Source organism: Rissa tridactyla, chromosome 6, assembly GCF_028500815.1.
Source record: "Rissa tridactyla isolate bRisTri1 chromosome 6, bRisTri1.patW.cur.20221130, whole genome shotgun sequence".
NCBI classification, from domain to species: domain Eukaryota; kingdom Metazoa; phylum Chordata; class Aves; order Charadriiformes; family Laridae; genus Rissa; species Rissa tridactyla.
Window position 1 is genome coordinate 3,288,381 of NC_071471.1, and position 22,739 is coordinate 3,311,119.

General features: G+C 50.8%; 1 long non-coding RNA gene across 1 annotated transcript; it reads left to right on the top strand.

The window, feature by feature from the left end:
* Positions 1 to 2,647: 2,647 nt before the first annotated feature.
* LOC128911526 (uncharacterized) lies at positions 2,648 to 5,162 on the top strand. The gene is made up of 3 exons (XR_008467109.1): positions 2,648 to 2,944; positions 4,341 to 4,395; positions 4,952 to 5,162. It is a non-coding gene; the product is annotated as an uncharacterized LOC128911526 (long non-coding RNA).
* Positions 5,163 to 22,739: the final 17,577 nt, after the last annotated feature.

Here is a 22,739-nt window from a genome sequence, read left to right on the forward strand (position 1 = left end):
GTTTAAAAAAAATCCTTTCCTAAAATTTAGGTCAGTTTTTAAACAACAAAGCTAGTTTCAAAACAAAAAGTCAAAATATTTTGTTTAGATGATGTTGAAGCAAAATGTCTCCGAATCTCCAAACCATTTCTTTTGACATGTCAAAATGAAACATTTGTACACTTTCTAATTTTTTTCAGGAATACTGTTGGTTCCTGCGTTTTTCAGTGAACTTATCCATTTGAGAAATGTCACTCAGCTCTAAAAATTACCATACATATAGAGCTACCTCTGTTACCACATTATGTCTCATGCAAGCGTGCCAAATACGAATTCCTCACAAGGGAAGATAGACTTCAAAGCTGACCGATAAAGCCTGAAATGGCAAAATGCCAATTAAAAGGCTGAAAACGTTAGTAAACTTTCCTTCAACCCGCACCAAGGTCCCACTCTGCAGGTCAGTGCTGTGAGCCAGGATTAGGTGCGTCTTCTCGCTGTCTCTGAAGAGCACGTACGTGGAGGGTCAAACCATAGCTTGTACCCCCCGTGCACGTGTTCAGATTCATCGAATCATAGAATGATTTGGGTCGGAAAGGACCCAGTGCATCCAGTGCCACCCCCTGCCCTGGGCAGGGACACCTCCCACCAGCCCAGGTTGCTCCAAGCCCCGTCCAGCCTGGCCTTGAACCCCTCCAGGGATGGGGCAGCCACAGCTTCTCTGGGCAGCCTGGGCCAGGGGCTCACCGCCCTCACAGCAAAGAATTTCTTCCTGATATCTCATCTAAATCTCCCCTCTTTCAGTTTGAAACCATTCCCCCACATCCTATCGCTCCCCTCCCTGATCCAGAGTCCCTCCCCAGCTTTCCTGTAGGGACTGGAGATCAGTGCTTTGATTCTCGTTAAAGTAGCCTGTCTAAATCAGGGCTTCCTGGGAAATCCACCATTTTATGGATCGTCTTAGGGTCCCCGTTGAACTGCAGATCTCTGCGGGTATCTAAGGAAGCTCTTTGCAGGCTTCTTGCAGGAAGGTTGTGTGGGATCTAGCCATAAAATGATGCCCAGGCATGAAAATCTGGCAGTCCTCCAGAGCCAGAAGGTACGTGTAGAAATGATGGGACTGAAACATCCCTCTGCACTGCCCCGAGGAAAAGAGCAGCCCAGAAAGGCTGGTCGGTAGCTGCAATGCTCTTCTTGTCTCGCTTGGCTTCAGAAGGCATCTTCCAGACTTCTTCTGGGGGTCCGATCGTCTCAGCTCCCTGATTAAGTGTTATTTGACTGTAGATGTGGCATGATTTTGATGTTCCTGTTCCTGGTGGCTGGGTGGGTGAGAGAAGTCCAGGCCTTGCTGGGGTGGTGGGGGTTTATGGAGAAAGGCAGCCAGCAAGGTGTCAAACACTCCTCAGCACAGCACCGTGGCGTAGTCTGTGCTGTGTCGGCACGCGGCAGGGCTTCATTAGCTCACGCTGATTTAAATATAAATCCCCTCTTTGTCCCTAATCACTCCATTCAGGGACGGAAAGTCCACAGAGCCAAAAATATACCCAGTTAGTCAGCAGGTTTGGGAATATTTTGAGATATTGGAGGTCATAAGTCAGTTTGACGGCATTATCTTGATTATCCTATGGAAGTCTTTACTCAAAAATAGTCTCCAAAAATGCAAGTTTAGCAAAACTCGGAGCTGAAATCATTGGAAAACGTTAAACGTACTCACCAAGCTAAATTCACATGGGGGCAGTTACTGTGTAATAGGCAGATGCTTTTAACTACCCTTTATGTTTTGGTGCTTACTCACATCCAGGAGCAATAATATAGGTGAAAGGTTGGAATAAAAAATAATAACTTCCTAAAATCGTAACGCAGGTCTATCTGCAGGTCTATCAGCTGCACGTTGGGATTTTTTTTTGAACAAATCACACGTGAAAACAATCTGCAGGGGTTGCTGGTGTCCCAGGGCAGCTGGCAAGGTGGCATACGGAGCGATTTTTTTGGGGGACCCCCCTTTCTCACACCTCCCCCCCTCCCAACTTGTATACCTTCGTCTCTGCCCGCTGTGCTCCGTTGCAGTGGTTTATGTGCCGTCTGTCATCTGGAGCACTGGAGGAACACGAGGGAAGGAAGAGCAATAAGCAAATAATAATCAGCAGAGATAACCCAGAAATGAGTCCCCAGATGCTGCCCCTGGTCAGGCAGCGGCATGAAGGTCCCAAGGAAAGGGGTTGCGGGGGGGAGGTTTAAGGTCTGCAGAAGAGGGAGGCTGTGGCGAGGGGTTCAACCCCACGGAGGAGCGGTCCAGCACTAAGATCTTTGAAGGACACGGACAACACCGGAGCAGGTTGGCTGTGGACAAAGAAAAAGAAATCTGATATTGGGAGACAGGAAAAGGAGAGCTGCTCCCAGGGGGGTGAAGAGGGGAAACCCTGGAAGGGAAGCGGTGGGGGCAGCGAGGCCGGATTCGGGCTGCGATGCTGAACACGGTGGGACAATTCCATCCCCCTGCCCAACCCAGTAGAGCAGGTGTTGGTGTGCCACAGAGCTGACGGGGCCAAAAAATGTCCTTCCCTTTTAGCCTTGCGACCTTTGATCGCTGTTTTGACACCTCAGGGCTCTTTGTCAGGGTCAAAGTACAGCCGCAAACGAGAGGCTTAATCAGGGCTGCGGGAATGGAACGTGCCCAGGTATGCGATAGTCCTGCGTGGAGACAGGTGGACTTGGGAAAGAGCGTGGGGGTGGAAAGGACATCCGAGATGCGCCACTGTCCTTATCCACGCCAAAGGTGACATCGGCACAGGCTGTGTCACGGTACCACCGGCAAAGAGCAGCAGCGTGCCGGCCCCGAGGCCACGGCACCACCCGGCACCACCAGCAGCCGCGGGGGCTGCGTGACCCAACGCGGACCCCTTCCTCGGCGCTCGGCATCCCTACGTGATTAAAAAAGAACGAGGGCCCTTTTAGAGATTAGCGGATGGTAAATTATTCCCTTCATTTGTTATTCGTGATGAATAATGAATTATTCTCATAACATTTACTATGCTGTTCATTTATTATACAGGACAGGGGAATGTTTAGAAGCTAATTATTGCTAGGAAGGCTCTACACTTGCAAGATACATGACGTTTGCATATTTGTTATATCAGTGCCTTAAGTGGGGGGAGGGCTGTTTGTCTGTTTGAGCACGTTTCTGTCCCCCCAACACCCAGCCTTACCTCCCACCCGCCGGCGGGACAGACCTCTCCCTCGCCCTCACTGGTTTCGCTGGCCGATGGGGAGGAGGTCCATACCATGCATCGCCCTGGCCACTGTACGTCTCCCATCGCTCTTTCAAGAGGCCACCGCTGCTGTCAGGACCTCGGCAGCTGCGGCCGGGGGGAAAATCCTGCACTTCATTGCCACGGCAGCGATGAGCCAAGGGCTGCGAATGTCCAGCGCCTGGGAAATACCCAGAGCAGCAAGCGATGGTGGGCCTCAACGCTTGGATGGAGAAGCTGGAGAGCAAAGTCGTGGGGAGCCAGCAGGACACGGCCTCCGGAACAGGGAGAGGTTGGGGAGATTGTTTGTTATTCTTGTATTATATTAGGAGACCAAGCGAGTAATATCCTTAACGGTGGTCTACCAGCAGCTGTAAGTTGTCAGTTACCGTTGTCAAAGCTAGCTGTGCTGTGCTGCTGCTTGCCAACAGATTTATCCTGGCCATTTACAGTTGATAAATAATTTACCAATTATTTTGAGAAATGCTTTTGGGGAAGCTCGAGCCTCCTGCGCCGCTCGGGTGGGCACCTTGCTCGCCAACCACAGCCAGCCCTGGCCGTGTCCTGCCCACGCGCGAAGGAGGCGTTGTCCTGTATCTCCCCGAGCGTCCCGTGACAAGAAGCCAAGCCGTGAGAAAGGTGTCTGTGTGCCCGTAGCTCAGCCCTATTTGTTGCTCCCAGCTTGCGAAGGAGCACCATGGACCCAGCCCAGGCCACCTCTGCCTGGTGAGGGTCTCTCCAAGTCCTCTGTGACAGCTTGTGGGTCCGACCCACAGCTGGTGAGAGCCGGCAGAGATACCGTTGACCTTGATGGAGCAATATACGTCTACAGCAGGAGATGAGCTAGTTCTGTGCATTCTAATATCCTTCTTTTCTACATTATATGTCTACTATCAGTGTCCTCTTGTGGCCTCCAGTGATACCCTTACGTATCTCTGGGTAACCGTTACCAGAGCTCAGCCAGGGAGAGGTTTATAAACCCATAGGGAGAGATGGCTCAACACCATGTTTCTGAATAATTGATTATCACACGCTTCAGTATAAAACTGATCTTCAGTGATACCCTTTTGGCTGTGCCTCATCATCCCTTTTTGTTCTATTTTGATTCCCCAGCAGAAATCTCTCTCCACCGGCTGCCTTTGTAACCTGGTAAGAGCATCGTGAGCTGCCAGTAAGTGATCTTTTATTTTATTTTTCATCCTTGTAGTGGTAAATTGTTGTGTCAGCACAGAGACGATGCAGGTGACTAACCTCATAAAATGTAGTAAATGATTAATAAAATCTCAAATAACAATAGCTCCATGGGCAGATCATAACTCGCCGCTCTTGAGCAGGCCACGTGCCTTCAGAGGACACCGGCTGATTGCTCTGTGGGGGGAGACCTTTCTAGCCATGAGTCAACAGAGAAATGCCAATGTAGGGGCAGCTCGCGAGCGTTGACAAGAACCACATCGGACCTTGATTTTCAGCCCTAGAGAACACGTGTGAGCAAGGGGGGATGCTCACTCGTGTGGGTGATTGAGCGATGCTTTGCTAAACCACGGTGGATCCCAGAGACCCACTGTAAATCCCTGATTCTTTAATTTATTTTTTTTTAAACAGGAAAAATTACTCTTGGTAAGGTTAAATTAGCCACTGCGGGAGGAAGGGCTGCTGGGGGTCTCAGCAGATTTCAGAGGGGATGAGGTTTTGACATGCGGTGACAAAAGCAGTCCCCTCTTCCCCAGACGTTCCTGCAGCAGCAGGACTGTCCGGTGGGCACTCAAGTGCTAAATGGGAGCAGACACCATCACCTTTCAGAAATGCCTTGCCTGGATCCTTGCCTGCCCTTCCCAGCGGGAAGCTGCTCAGAGGCTAGACCATCGGTCAGCAGGACTGGGAACGGTGCGCACAAGAAGATCCTTTCTGTCCATATTTAGTTTTACAGGACCTAGAAAACTCAGCGCTCCACAGGCTGTACTTCAGCTGCGTCCCCTTCGGTTTGGCATTTACCTCCATCGACATGGTATTCTTGCAAGTGCACAAAAAATAATGCCTTTCTTGAAGCAACTGTTTATTCCCTGAAGGCACCATATGGGACAGAAACCTCAGAGAAAGGGAAACAAACTGTACTTTTCCATGCGACTCCAATTATTAACATTCCAGCTTTGGCCAAGCACTTGTAGAGCTGTAATGAGAACATCCTCTTATGCGCCGTTTCCAGAATTTATGCACAACAAGCAATACATAAATATCAATTAATGAAGCAACTATAGAAAAATTAATTAAAACATGAGAGGATAGAAGCCTCTATTCGGCCCCCTAAAAAGGAAAGCCATGTTCACAAACCCCTCCCTCCTGCGTAGAAGAAAGCCCTGAATTCCAGAAGAAGGAAACCATTAATATTTTTCTTTAATTGCACAATACTTTTAGATCAATTTCCATAAGCACCGCAGATAGCAAGTGGGGGAGGGAAAAGCAACGATTTCACAATTCAGTTAGTACTTGGGAGCCGTCTCTTGCCTGTTGGTCACGATCCAAACTCCCCGCGTCCCGTAACTTGCCCGTGGTGGCAGACGCACGGACAGCAAGGGGCAGCCTGGCTGTGGTCCTTCTCAAAGTCCATAACGTCAGGGCTTTACTGATGGCACCTGAACCTATAAATCCGCAGCTGTAAAGACTAATGCGTTGATTGGCCTCAATTAAAATGAAAAACAGTACAAGAAGGCAACTGAAGGTGAAATCCAGACACTCGTGGAGAGGTTGATTTTTATTTTGCGCCCAGTGTTTCAGCCACAGTCTGGTTTGCCAGCAGAAGGTGGCAAGTGGAGTTGGCCGTGGCTCCACTGGAGCCTCTCCATCGGCCATCCCGAGACGTAGCTCATCCTGCTGGAAGGAAACGGGGAACAAAGCAGGGAAATGGGCAAGGAGCGGCACAGACTGCTCGGCAGCCAGCATGGGCGGGCTGGAAAACCTCCTGCCCCCTGCTCTCCCCCACCAGAAGATATCTGCAACTGTATTTTCCTTTTTGGTGTGTGTCACGAGGATCATCCCTTTGGGTCCCTGAAGAGGCAGGAGCTGTTCTGGTGCCTCCGGCCAGAGTCACGGCCAGGTACTGGACTTGAAGACCATTGGTGGCAAACTGCAAAACACTGATCCTGTTTTTCGTCAGGCTATCCCAGCTGAGGTCCGGAGATGCCCATTCACCTTCAGTGGAGAAAAAGTGCATCAGTGGGACTGCCTTTTGTAGAAAAACAACTGGGAAACTCGACCGCGCTTTTCCAAGAAGTGCATGAGACCTGCACTAGGATAAATCAAAGCCACGCTGTCCTCGCATGCATCTACATGAAGGAAATATTAAATCTTGGGGGCTCAGGGTACTCCAAGTGACCAATTCTAGTGGAAGAGCTCTCCAGCGCCTCCCGAGCATCCCCTCGTGTCCCCATGGTGACCATTACAGCCACATCTGCTCTACACCCAGTGCCCTACGGAGATGCTGATTCACGGACACGTGGCTTATCTACGACATTCCGAAAACATCAGCGCCAACACGACGCACTTATTCGCCGCCTTTTATCTGAGGGGCTGAAAGGGTTGGACCCTCGTTAACACTACCGACTGTAATGATAACATTTTATTTCGCCAGCACCCGGTCCTGAGGTTTCTGAGTGTTTTTCTTCAGGCAGCACCCTCTCGACTTCGTGTGCGCCTGGAGGTTTGCCCGGCTCGGCGCCGAGCGTAGATTTGAGCCAGGACTCCAGGAACTGATCAGTGCTGCTTTCGTCCCAGGAGCTCAAGGTGCTGGGCAAATGACTGAACTCCATTCGACCTACAACTTCTACAGCAGCTACCTCAAGGATTGGTGAATGAGCGCAGGTTTGCTATAAATCACTGTGCACGTGAGCCGGGGTGGGAGGGAAGAGCTGCCAAAGGCACCGACCTCCCGGCCATGCCTTGTCCCCAGCCGTCCCCTGGCTGCCCTGCCCAGCCAAAGGCCACCTCTGCCGTCCTAACACTTTTCCTCCTTGCCTAGGAGCTGCTCTCTCGGATTATTTTGCCTTCTGCATTTATTTATTTAACATCACAAATACCGCCCATTAAGTGCAATGGGTAAAAATAATGATATTTTGCGTGTGCCTGGGTTTTCCTCCCTGAAGCTCCTTACAAGCAGCATGAAATTGATTCTCACAGCGAGTTGGGCCTATATTAATGTGTATATATTCCCACAAATGGCTGAGGGTGGTGTTCAGGCTTTACAGCGGCGCAACTGAGAAGCTGGTCAAGACCCGGGGAAGGCAGCGGTGGGGCTGGGACCAGAGCTCAGGGTTACCAGCGTCCCCAGCTCAAACCCTGCTCTCCGCTTTCTGCAAAGCCCCGTTGCGAGGATATGACCAGGGACAAGGAGCCAACCCGCGGCTTTATTGTGCCAAGATGGTGTTGGTTTGCTCTTTTCCCTTCTTTCTGTCCCTTTCGGTAGTACTTAGAGAGGCGCTAATAGCAGCTGGTTCATCAGCCCTCTCCCCGCTGATGCCTGGGCCCATGGTGGAGCATCCCGGTGGTGGTTGGCTATGGTGAGTACCACCACGGCTCTTCATTGCCCAGAGACCACAACACCTTTGCCACCTGCAACCCTGCCTGGTGTCAGCTCACCCACCGGGACGAAGCAAGGCGTCGAGCCCATTTCCTCATTTAACAGAACTTGTTAATTTTTCTCCTTTATAACCCGCAGCGTTATCAGCAGCAAATTACTGCTATTGATAACTCGTTAGCAAATAAAAGGAAAGACAATGCCGCTGACATCTGTATGAAGCCGTGGCTGAGCGGCTCTAGCTTCTGCTTATTGGGCTTTTAGTATTCATTAAGGCCTGTAAACGGTATGTGTTTAAAATGCTGATCTATGCAGCGTGTGTTGAACTCTCAATCTGCATTAGCTGAGACAGCGGCTTGCACCAGCCCTGCCGCCTAACTAACGTGATTTATCATAGTTTCCTAAGCTCTGTTTATGAGGCTGTTTTGTTTGTAACGACTTAATATTTTTTTCACATGGGAGAATTTATCAACATCTGTGCATCACATTGCGCCGGGCGTCCGGGTGGCCTTGATGGTAGTTGTAATGCGGGAGTAGATGTTCCCCTGCCGGGAATCCTGTGACTGTTTTCCAAATGACAGCTAATTTAAAAGGTGGTGCTTCCTCTGGTCGTTAGCCTCGATGGAAGGAAAAAGACATTATCATTTCCTCTCCCGTCCTTCCTCCATCTGGTTGAGAACGAGGAGGGCAGGCAGCGAGAAGGGCAGTCGGGCTGGGGAACTCCCTGCCACGGGCTGCCGGCCAGATTAAAAGGTGGGTTGGACACCGGTGCTGATAAAAAATGATCTTTGTGCCCATCACCAGGCACCGAGCGCGCGGGATACTGCTCTGACATTGACCGTGTCCTCTTCAGCCACCTCAGCCCTGGTCAGATAAGGTGCTCTGAGCTGTTCCGGCTCCTCTTGTCCCTTGAGGCTGCGGCTCCATCACATCAAGGATACACAGAAACTGCTCCTTAACCTGGGTACCCACAACATTTTCACCCGGTGCCCTCAAAACCTGGCTCACAGTCTCCCAAAAGCATGACCTGCGAGACACTTTGTTCCAGGCCTGTTGCTATTAGGCAAAGACCAGTCGCCTCATAGGGCTTCATGATAGAATTAAGCTTCTTCCCATGGCCTTGGGATCCCCTCTGGCCTCCCTTTTGCAAACCGAGGCAGCTCCCCGGGAAGGAATTCCCTTATAGAGAAAAGGTCTCTATGCATTTGTGGCTTTGGGTTTTTTTTTTTAAAGTCGGGAAAAAAAAAAAAGCTAAGTATTAAAACATCAGAAGCGTTCTCTGATATGGGATTACATCCAGCTTTACCAGAAATATGTGTGGTTTCCTACTTATCTGCCTCTGGGGGTGGAAGACGGACATCAGTGTCTCCAGAGAGGCTGGGACGGAAACATCAGATACGGTAATTGTGAAACGCTTTGGGCTTCGAGCACGCGGGCTCTTTTTGGGTCTCGCTGATGGCATTGGGAGCTTGTGTCAGAGGCGGATTTGAACCTGAACCACTGGTCTCCCCACAACGCCTGCCTTGAAAAGCCTCGGAGGTGGTGGCACCCTCAGGCCCCCGCGCTGGTCTCCCCTTGGCTGGTGCAACTCTGCGGCAGGAGAGCACCTTCCCTCCGAGCCGGGTCCTCGCTCCTCAGCAAACACGTCTCCGTTCCCATGCGAGAGGGGGTTTCCACCGCCGTCAGCTGGGCTCATGGCTGTTTCGCAATAGTAGTATGTGAGAACAAAGGCTCCAAGTTCCTGGAATAAACGTAGGGGTTTTTCTGAGGGTTTCTGTGGAGGAATTGCTCCTCCCTGCATTGTCTATAGCTTTGCATGCCTTGAAAGCTGCCTTTGAAAAGTCCGCGTGTATTTCATACCGTTACCCTTTAGGATCCAGATTTTGATCCTCAACATAATGCCATTATTATTGTTGGTTTTAGTACCGTCATCTGTTTCTGTGTGCACTCGGGGAACTCCAGGGCCTTCAGTTCTTAAGAAGATCAGAGCGCGGCCCACTGTAATGAAGTGACCTGCTATAAGGTCACAGCTTTGAAAAAACAAAGGGCGGCACATGCACAGCACCTGGGGAACCCTCGGCACCTTCCTTTTAAAGGTGATACCAACAGCAATATATAGTCTGAGCGATTTCTGATTAGACCGGACAGCAAAGGTTTCTCTGTTCTCAAGCAGATTAATAGCTCTGCTTTTTTGTCTGTTGTCAGTAATTTAGACTAAATGAAATATGGTGCATGGGTACACGGGTACTTGTTTCACCATTCGGAAAATTCCAGTTACTGGGAAATTTCTTTCGTGGGACTATAGACACCAAAAAGAAATAAATAAATCAAGGAAGAAGACCATTCTTCTGACTTGGAAAAAAAATTATATTTGATGTTGCTATTCAGAAGCCGACTGACCCACGTGAGGAAGCCACCTTCGAGCTGCACAAGGGAATGGGGAGCCAAGGGGCCGCTCCTCTGATTCCAGATCTCTTCGTGCGTCAGATCGGGGTTACAGCAGTGGTAGCGGTTGTCCTCTTGTAAACTCACTTTACCAGGTCACACAGTGCATTTGTTTCCAATTTACATATTTTTGGAATTTGGCGTATAACTTCTCATCCACGGCGTCTCCGGAAAGTTTTATTAGAAGGGGAAAAGCAGAGAAGAAGAGTCACCAGTCCTGGATTTGATCCCTGGCTCGGCCACCAACTCCGGCCATCCTTGTGCAAACAGCCACTTGGTTATCTGCCTTCACGCATAAAGACTTGCTGTCCTGCAGGGCTTTGCGTGAACATCTCTCTGGCTCTCCATTTACCCACATATCAAATAGCTCTAAGAATACTTTTTTCCCAAGGTTGAGCTGACATTTATGGGTTTGCTTGGAAGTCTTGGAGGGGAAGTGCTATTAAAGCGCAGAGAATGATTATTAACTGATGGAAAGGTATTTTAATGAAATATGCTGGCAAGCTTCCCTTTACTGTACGGTGCCAGTGTTAAATAGGCTGCTGGAAGAGCTGCATATCTTTGCTTTCTGAGTGATTGGCGAAGAAATAATCAGAGCCGCCTCCCCCGGCACGTTTGTTGCTCGGTCGGTCTTGTTTCTTGCCACCTCTCCTTCATCTCCACCCCAATAAATTCAGCGTCAGCTCTAAAGCTGAAGGAATCCACAGTTGTAACATGTAATCCTCGCTTGAGTTTCTCGCCGGTGGGAAGTGTTTCTCTGGGTGGTCCGAATGACACGCACTCCCTTTTTGTAACCAGGTCCGAAAGCTCAGCCAACTCCGTCTCCCAAAAGCTTTCACTGGTCCCAACCACTCCGTGGTGTCTGTGCTTTGGCTTAGCCCATGCGGGAAAACGGCGAGGGGATGCCAAGGGAATCCAAGGAGATGCAGAGATGTGATTTTGATCGGGAAGTTCCTTGGGAAGCGCTGGTGGTGCTGGTGTCTCAAAGCTGAGCTGGGGTCTGAGACCCATCACCGTGGTGTGGGGCTATCCCTCGCCTGGCCACAGTCCTTCTTTGTGAGGTTTGGGGTTGTTTCACTTCTGTGAAATTGGTTTTTGGCCACGGAAGGCACGAGGAAGTGGCGGTCCTTCGTGAAGGCTGAGGAGCAGACTTGCAGCAAACGGTGGAGCTCTCCCCAGCCCTGGGAGCCGCTGCGCTCGAGATGGGAAACTGCTGCAAGTTCTCCCGGTGGGCACATTACCAGATACCATTTCCTTGACAACGACCTTTTTTGCTGGAATTGGACCTAAATGTGCTCTGTTGAGAGGACGATTGCCCTGAGCTGTCCCCATCCAGAGGCAATACGTCTCCTCAGCCAACGACTGCTGTGGACTGAGAAGGCCCCCACGCAACCTGCCCAGATATTCCTGTATCACACTCACGTCCTCAGCATCAGCAAGGGTAGCAGCTGTTTTTCTTCAGACAGTTTTTCCCTAGGTCTGCAGAAAGGGGTGATTTTGGAGGAATCTCCCAATTCCTTATCCTGAGAGCTTCGGGTGAGTCATAAACTCTGCATATGGAAGCTTCTTCGCTCACACCGGTCCTGCTGGGTGCCATGGAGAAGTGAGAACCAAAACTTTGTTTTTGTGGCCATCTCTAGCTGTTATCACATCTCCTGCCCTAGGACATAGGTTGGTAAGTCCACCCACGTTCATCGAGCCCCTGCCAGCGAGCAATATGAATGGGAAACCAAAACAAGCCCCAAAACCCCTGCAAGCAGAGGGCGTTGTAGAAAGATTGACTTCTGCATCCCAGTGCTACCTACCTTCGAGGAACACGGTGAAAGCCAGCCAAAGACACCGTCTGTTTGTGGCGGAACGTGTAAATTTATATCTATTTCTGAATTCTTGACTTATGAAACTGGAAATGTCTCAGCTGCAGCGTGCATAGAACGTGAAACGGTGTGGAGATCCACTCTGTGTTTGATCCCAGGACACGTGGAGCGCCTACTCATTGATGCCAAATGAGGCAAGACTCTGACAGCCGGCAGGAGCCATCGCAAAACTTCTGTGTCCCCTGGGGCCTTCGCGGAGCTCTTTCAGAGAACTCACCAGGGCTCGCCGTGGAAAAGTAGCAACTACTTGATGAGCCAGTTTCCCACATTATGTATGAGGCATTTCCAGTGTCTTTTCCCCCCAGATCAGCTGGCTCTCTGATTATGAATCACGCAGATTTGCATCAGCCAGAAGCCTGACTGTGTGGTCCTAATTTGCGGTTCTTCTGTTCTCTTTCAGTGATTCACCTCGCACTTCTCCTTCTCTCAATGCCTGTTCCTCACACTGAGAAGATGACTCACCTCCAACCTCCTTAAAATGTTTTGGAGGGATGCTTGTATCTCTGGGCAGAAAGGCCATCCATCATCGAAGGCTAGCAGCCCAGATGGCATAGCGGGTCACAAGCATTGCAGATTGTTCTGGGCAGCCCAGGCCCGTCCCACCTACTGTCCGTGGGCTGGAACCCCCTGCTTTGGAGACCAGCCCTTCAGATTAACGCAGGCCCTTGATCAAACAACTCCCAGCCTCTGGTACTGTGTATATCAGCCCGGTGTCCGCTATGTCTATTTAAAGCGGTCATTCTTCAGGGCAGGAATACCTTTGTGAGTGGTTCTGTCCCAGAGGGCCCTGAATCCTTGTTGAATTTTCAGCGTGCTCCTATACAGCAAACTGCCGTAGAGGTGGGAAAGAAAGGGAACAGCCACTGGAGTGTGGAGCGTTTCCGTGCGCTATTACAGAAATGCGAAATACCCATTGGCACAGAATGATCAGGGTGGGCTTTGCAAGTGTGAATATTCTGAGACTTTGGTGGTCAAGGTGGACGTTTCCTTAGCCATGTTCTAGCCTAGTAGTCAGGTTACATATGAGAGAGCTCTGTCTTTCTGATACAACTACCCTGCTCATTTGTCTCACAAACACATTGCACCCCCCCTTGATTAAAGTTGCAGAGAGCCTTCAGCTTTGTCAATGGTGTAATTTGCATTTTACTTGGCTTACAAGCCTTGGGGCTTTGTCTTATGTTATATAGGATATGCTATACAACAGTTAGCCTGGAATCAAGACAACATGCGTTTGCATGATAATGAGCTATTTTCTTCTTGCAAAGCCTGACGCGTGTTGAAAGGATTGTATTCCAGGCATCTTCCAGGCATTTAGCGTGATTCTTGCATGTATTTTTCAAAAGGTTTTGGCCAGCCCCACTGCTTTGGGACGGTATAAACACAGCGGCTGGGGCTATTTGCTACCAGTCCTCCAGCTGGAAGGGCAGGTGAAGAATCGGTTGGGTCTGTTAATTATTGTTCTGTGATTGCCTAACATTAGGCTGTTGAACTGTTATCAATTTTTTTTAAAAAATAGATTGTTTTAAAGTTTTGAGGCATTAGCTGGATGCCGTGAAACACTTTCAGCACCCTTCGCGTATTCTTGCTGTCTTCTGATTTCACAGGGCTCTTCCCTATTTATTAATGCTGCCCCCTGGGTAATTACAGCTCTCCTCCTCTGCGATCGCCTCTGATCACATTATAATTTCCTTTAATCTTCATACGAAATTTCCTTAGATTCAGGATCCAGAATGAATTTGAGTATCATTGATCAAAATAATGTGCCACGTCTTAAAAGAGCCCTTACCACATGGCGTATATCCTCGCAGCTCATTACAGCAGAATCACTTTGAAATGCAGTCTTGTCCCCTTCCCTGTAATGGGAAGAAATGATCTAGTCTCGATTATACTATTGTTCCCCCTTTCGGTGTAGGATTAGCATCAATCAGCTGGACAGCTTGATTGATTTTCTAATTAATAAGGCATTTGTATCAGCTTGCATAACCACACAAAGCTTAATGGGTTCCCTACTGTACCTGAAAACTGATTTTGTGTGTGTGAATTTACTCCTGCACTTGGAAGCTTATTAACTGGTGGTAAGGCTAGTTAAAGCATCCTTCACGTAGAGCTCTCCAGTGTAGTAAACGCTTTCAAGCATGTTTCACCAACCACCGCAACCAGATTTCAAAGCTTGTTTTGAACAAAGACTGAAAATTGTCTTTTGACCCAAGACTGAAAAAAATGAAGAGGTGTGGGAAGAGGAGAATTAATTCCCTTCAAGGAGAGCTCAAAATATGGTGGTCGGTGTTACCCGGCGGGAGCTCTGGGGCTGCCCAGGAGCACTGCCCTGCCCAGGATGGGTTGGTTTATGCTTAAAAAAAGCCCATGGCTGTTGAAATGACCCAACCTGAGCTCTGGGAGCTTCTGGTGCTCCCCGCTGGGGCTGCGTGCCACCCTGTCTGCGTGTCGATGACCGCTGTGCCCTCAAAGAAATGCTAGAGCATAGAGAGGTCCCAGCTCTCCTGGCTCTCTTAAACGTCAGAGATAGGGGATGGGGAAGAAAAAGGCCAGTTAATAACCTTAACTCTGCTCCGTGCCAGGAAAACCTGACTCCGGCTGCTGCAGACGGCAGACAGGAGGGTCATGGTGTGACCACGCGGTGATGGGGAACTGGGGCATGTCACAGAATCATAGAATCACAGAAGGGTTTGGGCTGGAAGGGACCTTAAAGCCCACCCAGTGCCACCCCCTGCCCTGGGCAGGGACACCTCCCACCAGCCCAGGTTGCTCCAAGCCCCGTCCAACCTGGCCTTGAACCCCTCCAGGGATGGGGCAGCCACAGCTTCTCTGGGCAACCTGGGCCAGGGGCTCACCACCCTCACGGGAAAGAATTTCTTCCTAATATCCAATCTAAATCGCCCCTCTTTCAGTTTAAAACGGTTCCCCCTCATCCTATCGCTCCCCTCCCTGGTCAAGGGTCCCTCCCCATCTTTCCTGTCCTCCTCCTTCCTTTCCCCATGTCCGGGGTGAATAAGTAAGCAGAACACCTGGAGGAGAGCTGCCCCACTTTGAGCTCCTGTTCTGGGTTACAGCAGCTGATTGCTGCGACAGCGTGAACGATTTACAGGCGCGTGGCTGGCGCAGGGTGTGAGGAACCCCCGCCTCCCCCGGCCTTTGAAGGGCTGTTTGCAGCCAGAGGAAGATGATGATGAACCCAAGCAGAGAGGGTGTCCTGCGGGACCCGGCCGCAAGAAAAACACTGGCTCGAGAAATTCTGGTCTGATGCACCGGTTTCTTGCAGATGTGTCCTTCCCGCACTGCTGGTCTCAGGGGAGCACGGCTGAAATCAATGAGAAGAGCTGGCATCTCCTTCGGTTCGACTTTGATCCGGCTGCGCTGAGAGAAGGGTTTAATTCCCATTTCGCATCGGCGTGTCTTTCGACAGGAACTGCGGGCTCTGCTCCTGTTGTGACTCTCCCTTTGGCCGCACGGTCCCCAGGAGCAAAAAGGTGAGAGAGGGAGTAAATCTCGCTGGCAAACCAAACAAAACGAGGTCAAACACGCTCTGTGATTTTCATCTACCTTGTGAATGAAATGCAGTGCGGATGGGAGCGTTGGTGCGGCGTCTTCACAGTCTTCTGCCCTGGCTTACGCTTCTCCGGCCCCCTTGCACCAAGTTATAAATGTGACGGCAAGAGCTATACATCGGCGCAGATTTTGGCCCTCAGCCCTTACGTACCGTCTGGAGAACGAACAAGCTTCACAGCGTTAAAATAAATGGAGTCGCCCGCAGGCCCGAGCTGAGGTACATCAGGTCTCGGCTGCGAGAAGCAGCGGCCACCCACGTTGCCGTCACCGCGTCTGGGACAGGCGGTGGGGGACGGCAGCTCGCAGGGAGGACGGGGGGCGTTCGCACCCCTCGCAGCTGCAGGGAGAATGCGAATTTTAAGCTTGGGGGGGAAAGGAGGCTTTGGGAAGAACCCGCTACGCGAGACGTGCAGGCTGCTGCAGACCCCAGTGGGGCCGGGGGCGTTCTGGGGCGGCTCAAGCTGATGCACTTCATTCCTTCAGTGATGCGGCCGAAACGGTGACATTGGTTTAAAATGAGAACCATTTCAGCCAACCAAATGGTGTTCTAGTGAAATGAGAACACCCCGATTTGGCTATAAGCTGTGCTGGTCTAAAGGGATTTACTACAGATGACGCGATGACATCTCGTCCTCTGTTGAGATACAACGAGATACAGTCGGAGCTTCGTGTCGGATCAGCCCCCGCGTTTCGGGCCAGTTTGGGCTCCCAGAGGACGGACTGGGTTGCCGCTAAGGAAAACCCCAGCCTGCACCAGCTCCTCCATGCCTCAGAGCAGCAGCCGAGGACGCGGACTCCCAAAGCCTTTTGTATGGCCACATCCCCGTTCACCTGATATAAAAAGTGACGTGATTTCTCTACCTAGGCTGGGGAGAAAAAAAAAAAAAAGAAAAAAAAAGGAAAAGTAATAAAAATGGTGTCTGGAGAGATCAGAGGGTAACGATGCAGGACAGGCGGAGTTCACAGAGCGATCCCTCAGGGAACTGCCCGCCAGCCGGGCAGTGGGACCTCCGCGGGGATGGTGGTGGCCAGCTGAGACTGTGCAGTCGCTTTCAGCCTCCGGGGATGAGGTTTAAACTTAAATATTTCATCCCTCCTTGATGAGATTGAAAACACACACTGTTAGGACGACTGAGCTGGTGTGTTGTGAAGGAGGAGAAGATGAAGCCTTGTACCTCCATCATGAGAGACTGGCACAAGCCACAGGGCTCGGGGACCTTTCCTCTCCTGGTGGTCCAGGGAGGAGATTTTGGGGCTGGAAATGCCCCGTTCGGCCATCGGGCCGGGTGACACCCCAGCAGCGCAGTGAGCGGTGCTGGGTGCGGGGCTTCCTGGCCTCTTTTGGATGCTGAAAAAAGATGCATCCATCGTGGAGATGCTCAGGTCGTTGCTGTGATTGTTGCTTGAACCAACACGGGCTGTTGGAGCACCAAGTGCTCACAGCTGCTCTCGCAAGTTGTTAACTTGATTCTCGTTTAGATTTTATATTTGTCCCGTGTTTTATCCTTTGGAGGAACTTATCATCCCTAATTAATCTTGGATCATATAATATTCTGTGTAACCGCCTTATTGACTGTTCTGAACGGGCAATCATTTATTGTTTTAGTCCGTTGGCTGAATGGCATTTTGTTTTTTGAGATCAACTCATCCTTTGCGCATCGGTTCGAAATCACTGGAGTTGTTCCATGAGTTCACAGATCCATTATACCTTGTTAATAAAAGGGGCGAAAGCCATCTTGTATGAATAATTTGTGTTTCATTTGGTTTCCCCAGAATAGAAAATGAGACGGAATATTAACCAGGCTTTCCTAGGCAAAACCATCTGTATTTTCCAGTCTTTTTGGCGGAGTGACAGTCAGCAAGTCCCCGCCGCGCAGCCAGCCTGGCCAGCCGGCAGAGCGGGAGCGGTGGCACGGGGGATGCTCCTGCCCTGCCGTGACGGTGACACATCCTGGGGACCATCCCCTGGTAGCAGAGCCTGCTCCAATCCGTTCAGAAGAGCTCAGGAACGACCCGGTGGAAAGCAGATCTCTCTGGTCCTCCCCTCAAAGGCAGAGTTGAGTCATTTGGACATTCAGGTTGTCCAGTGCATCGCGTCTACTCAGTAGTCTCTGAATTCCAGATATTTCACCTGCGTGTAAAACTACGACTTGCTTTGCCCAACAGTTCCACCATAATTTTTTTTATTTCATTTTTTTCCATTTTCTCTGTAATCGCCTGAGCTATGTTGGAACCACAGCACGTTGCCGGGCAAGGTTGTGGTACCTGACTGGAGGCTGGCAACGGATGAGAAGAGAGAGATGTTTTCATCCCACCAACAGAAAAAAAAAATCTTGCTTCTTATCTCTAAGTACACTCATCAAATTTCCACCTGTCCTCTCCGGTGTTATCACGCAGCCCGTGCTGGGTTCCAGCTTCTGCCAGTGGCGATGCAGAAAATGTTACGATTTTTCTTCATCTCTCCAAGAATAAACGCCTCCTGGGCTCAGGCAGCTTGTGGCTGGGCTGTGCCGGGGATGGCCAGGAGCAGCCCCGCGCCACCACGCATTTTGGTGATGCTACGGAGATCTCCAGACCAAATTACCGCCCTCTTCCCAATTCTTCCTCGCCCTTAGGGAAGACGTCGCCTGTGGAACAAAATCGACCTGTAATATCCCTGACAACAAACGGTTCGGGGAAGCTGTCGCACCTTTGGCGAGGCAGGACGTTCACACACCCAGCCCCGATCCCGAGTCCGTTAAAGCCAGTGGGGCGATTCCCACCGAGCTCCGCAGGCTTTTTGATCTGGAGCAAACCCTTCCCCAGGAGAGGGGTATTGGCTTTGACACGTCCCCTTCTGTCTTTCAGGAAACAAAAAATCCCATCCCCAAAAGGTGAAAATACTCAACTCGCTGTGTGCCTCAGCCTTTAAAACAACCTGCATCTGTTTTTTTTTTTCACGTGCGACCGGTCTCCGCAAAAGCTCCAGATTATCCAGGGTTCGGCAAAATCCCATCTCCCAGCTGCCGAGTGGCAGCGCGTTCCCATCGCTAATGGAAGAGTGAAGAACAGAAGTGTCTGAGCAGCTGCCTGCTAAAAATCTCTGGCTAAACCAGAGACCGGGGCAAATATTTTTACTTTCTTGCGGAAATGAAAAAAAGGAAATAAAAACCCAAAGCCATTTCGTTAAAGACCAGCTCAAAGCAAAATATTTAGATACTTTAAAAAGTATGTAGGTGCTTTTTTATTATTTTTACTGATTTATTTTAACTGGATGCTGGTATATTCAGTCCGAGCGGACCTGGCGCTTCTGCAGCAGCTGCGAAGGGGGGAGCAGGGGTACCCCCAGCCCCCCTCGCCCTCTGCTCTGGGCTCTGGCGCTCCCCAGAGCAAACGAAGTTATTAAGATAGGGGAACGGTTTGCAGGCGGTATTAGCTGATTTGGAAAGCGCTTGGGAAGCCGGAGTGAGTCACGCCGAACAAGGCGAGAGAGCGCGGCATTTCAGGGCACTTATTTGCCTCTTCAACACATCGGGCTGGAAATGAGCGCTGTTATTTTTAACGTTATTTCCCTGATGTCATCGTAGCATCTGCTCGAAAGCTGGTGGGTTTTTTAAACGCCCTGAAAAAAAAAAAAAAAAAAAAAAAGCGAATATATTCAGGTGTGTGGCGCAGGGAGAGCTGGGGACGGACGCAGGGTCCGGTCACGCTGCTGCGGTACGAGGGGGTTGACTGGTCCCCAGCAGGATGGATGCAGGATGCAGGATGCAGGATGCAGGAGCATCCTCCGCCGCAGCACGGACAGTAATTCTTCAGCTGCCCTTTGGGGTGGGGCGGGGGGAAGCCTGCGCTTGCAGGAGGATGCGATGAGACTCGGGCTTTTCTTTTCTCTTCAGTTTTACAGAGATGTGGCTCAGCCAGCCGTGCGTGGCATCACCCAACCATCCCGGGGAAGAGGGAAGGGCCGCGGGATCAACGCCTCCCGGCTCCTTCTCTCTCGTGTCTCCTCCTCCTCCTCTCACCCCAGAAATATTTCCGAGGAAGGTTTATCTTTCCTTCGTCGCTGAATGTTGTGCAGTGTCTCTGTAATATTAAAAATCTCTCCTGATTTTCTAGGGGTGTGCTGTTAATTAGTGGGTTTCTCCTCCCAACTAGGCTGTAAGTGGAAAGAGTACGTACTAAACCAATTGCCCTACTTATGTAGCTACTCGGAGGAATGCTAAGATGGATTAACATGCATAGCAGAAGGCTTATGACCCTGGGAGACAGAAGAACCTGAAATAACCTTAATATCCTGTCAACTTGAATTACCGAACCTCAGTGAACACGAAGAGCCTATTTAGCAGTCCGTCTTGGAGGAAAAATTCGTATCTTTTATCTGGCTTGTTCCCCCCTCTTTTCAAAAGGAGGTGTTGTTTTTGCCTCTCCTGGCTTTATTTTTATGAGGCTTAATAAAGCTGCATCACCCCCCGGCTCCCCTGCCAATAACCCCCCCCATGCACAGCCCGGCTCAGCTCCTGAGGGGCGCCTTTGTCGTGCTGCTGTGCGGGGAAAACCATCTGTACCCAGCTGGGCAGCAGGAAGGTGAGCTGCCTGAAAAACGTTATAAATCCTCTCTTTTAAACATTTCGTTCCCCTCCGCGTTGCGGATTTGAGAACTGCCCCAGCTGGAGCCCTGTCCAAGCTGCTCGCCCCCGTAACGCCCGCGCCGATGCCTGCTCCTTACGGCCAGAAACGCGGCCAGAAGTCCAGGCAAGATTTCACCCAAACCCCAGATAATTTGCTGGCCCAAATCTTCCCAAATTGGAGGTCTGGTTCTCCTAAAGGTTTGATCCTGCTGGAGAGCTTGGTTGTCATCAGACCCCTCTTTTCACTGCGCGGCTCAGATTGTCCAAGGGCCTACCGTCGCATAAATAAATACTACTAATAATAATGCTCTTAATGGAATATCCATCCCCATGGACCTTTGTTATGCATTTAACACCTGTGAAGGTCACTAGGGTCCATGAAGCCAAGTGCAGCCCTTGGTGCTGGCATCTCACTCCCTTCGTCGCCCACGTGCTGGGGACAACCCAGCCCCGGCCATCGTATCTCCAGTCCCGGGAGCACCACGGACCAGGCTGCGGTGCTGGGGGGGGACACTTTGGTGGGACGTGCAGCAGTGCTCCCGTGGCTGGCAGCATCTTCATCGCCGTTCATTATTCCGCCTTCCCTCGCCTTTCCACTTGGGCGTTAGCTCAGCCCTGCTAAAAGAGGGGTTATTTCCTTAATGAATAAAAAAAAAAAGGTCAGAAATGCATCTCACAATTAAAGAGTTCAGTCTAATTAGGACTGAAAACACGCATGTAATTGCCTCACGTGGCCGCTCCTGAGATTCCCTTTCAGTGTTAAATACGTGTGGAGCACCTTCCCTGATAAATGACATTTTTCTTACAGTTCACGGGGAGCAAAACTTTATCCTAAAGAAGCAGAAACACGGGGGAAAGAGCCGACCCGTGCTGCTCTCCCCCAGCCCCGGGAAGGTCTGTTGCCCCCGTGCCGCTGCGAGGGGCATCCGAGGGAACGGGAAGCAGAAATCAGCCCCGGGGCTTGGGACAATTTCCCATGTCTGTGAGAGGGAAAAAAATGTGCTGAGCATAGAAATAGGTCAGCGATGAAGCAACGCGTTCTCCAGCCACCCTGCTTTCCTTGCTTAAATAGAGGAAACACCAGGAGCTGCATTTCTATTCAAAGTGAAGGCCTTTGGGCTCGAAAGCCCTAGTAGCAAACGCATAATGAGGGAAAGCAACAAATACAAGTATTTCTCCTGTATGAAGGAAATTAGAGCATACAGCGAGGAGAAAACCTCATCTGGGATGCACACAGTGTTTATTCGGGCTACATTTTTCAAAAGCAGCAATCCAACTCTGCGCCTGCTGAAGGAAATAATTCAGTTCTGGCTGAGGATAACAGCAAAATTCCCGTTTAACAAGATCACAGCGCTCCTACCCGGCCCTTACCCGGTGCCTGGGGGTACGGTGATGGCTGCCGGGGGCTGCTCTGGGGGGCTCAGGGTCTATCCCCGCTGTGGGTCAACCTCACGTTCTTCCCAACCTGCCCTTTCCCAATGGAAAACCCAAGGGGTGAGGATGCTGCGGGATCCTCCTTAGGACAAGAGGTAATGGGCACACACTTGACCGTAGGAAGTTCTGCCTAAACACGAGGAGGAACTTCTTTTCATTGAGGGTGGCAGAGCCCTGGCACAGGCTGCCCAGAGAGGTGGGGGAGTCTCCGTCTCTGGAGACATTCCAACCCCACCTGGACGCGTTCCTGTGCCACCTGCTCTGGGTGACCCTGCTCTGGCGGGGGGTGGGACAGGATGGTCTCCAGAGGTCCCTTCCCACCCCGACCATTCTGCGATTCTGTGATCCGGGACAAGAGCTCTGGCACTTGCTCCACGGCAGCAGAAGGAGGGGAATGTGTGAGAAGAGGCAGGAGAAAGACCGGAGACTAATTAAAAGGTCAGCCAGGCTCTCCCGGCCCTGATGAAGTGGCCTTCTTTACATCATAACCTGTCAAAAATATAAATGCGATGTATCAGCCTGGATGTGGCAATTACAGCCAGGGAGAGAAAAACGTTGCTTGGCCGCCGCCAGGCTCCGGGGAGCGCCTGAGTCATCCTTGCACTTTTCAGCACACATATTTTATCCCAGTCCGGTTGTCAGTTAGTGTTTTGTGTTTATTTTGTCTCTCACCGGCAGGATGGAGTTACGGCACTGGCCAAGCGTATTTCCATGGTCTGGCGGGCTGGGCTTGAGTGGTGAGCAGTGGCACAGCTCACACCGTCCTGGGTTAAGAGCTGACCACTGCAGGGTCCTACATTTCTAGAATCATAGAATGGTTCGGGTTGGAAGGGACCCAGCCCTCCGCTGGACCCGTTCCGACAGGTCCACGTCCTTCTTGTGCTGAGGACTCCGGAGCTGGACACAGCGCTCCAGGTTGGGGTCTCGGCAGAGCGGAGCAGAGGGGCAGAGTCACCTCCCTCGCCCTGCTGGCCATGCTGCTTTTGATGCAGCCCGGGATGCATCAAAAGAGGCCCATTTA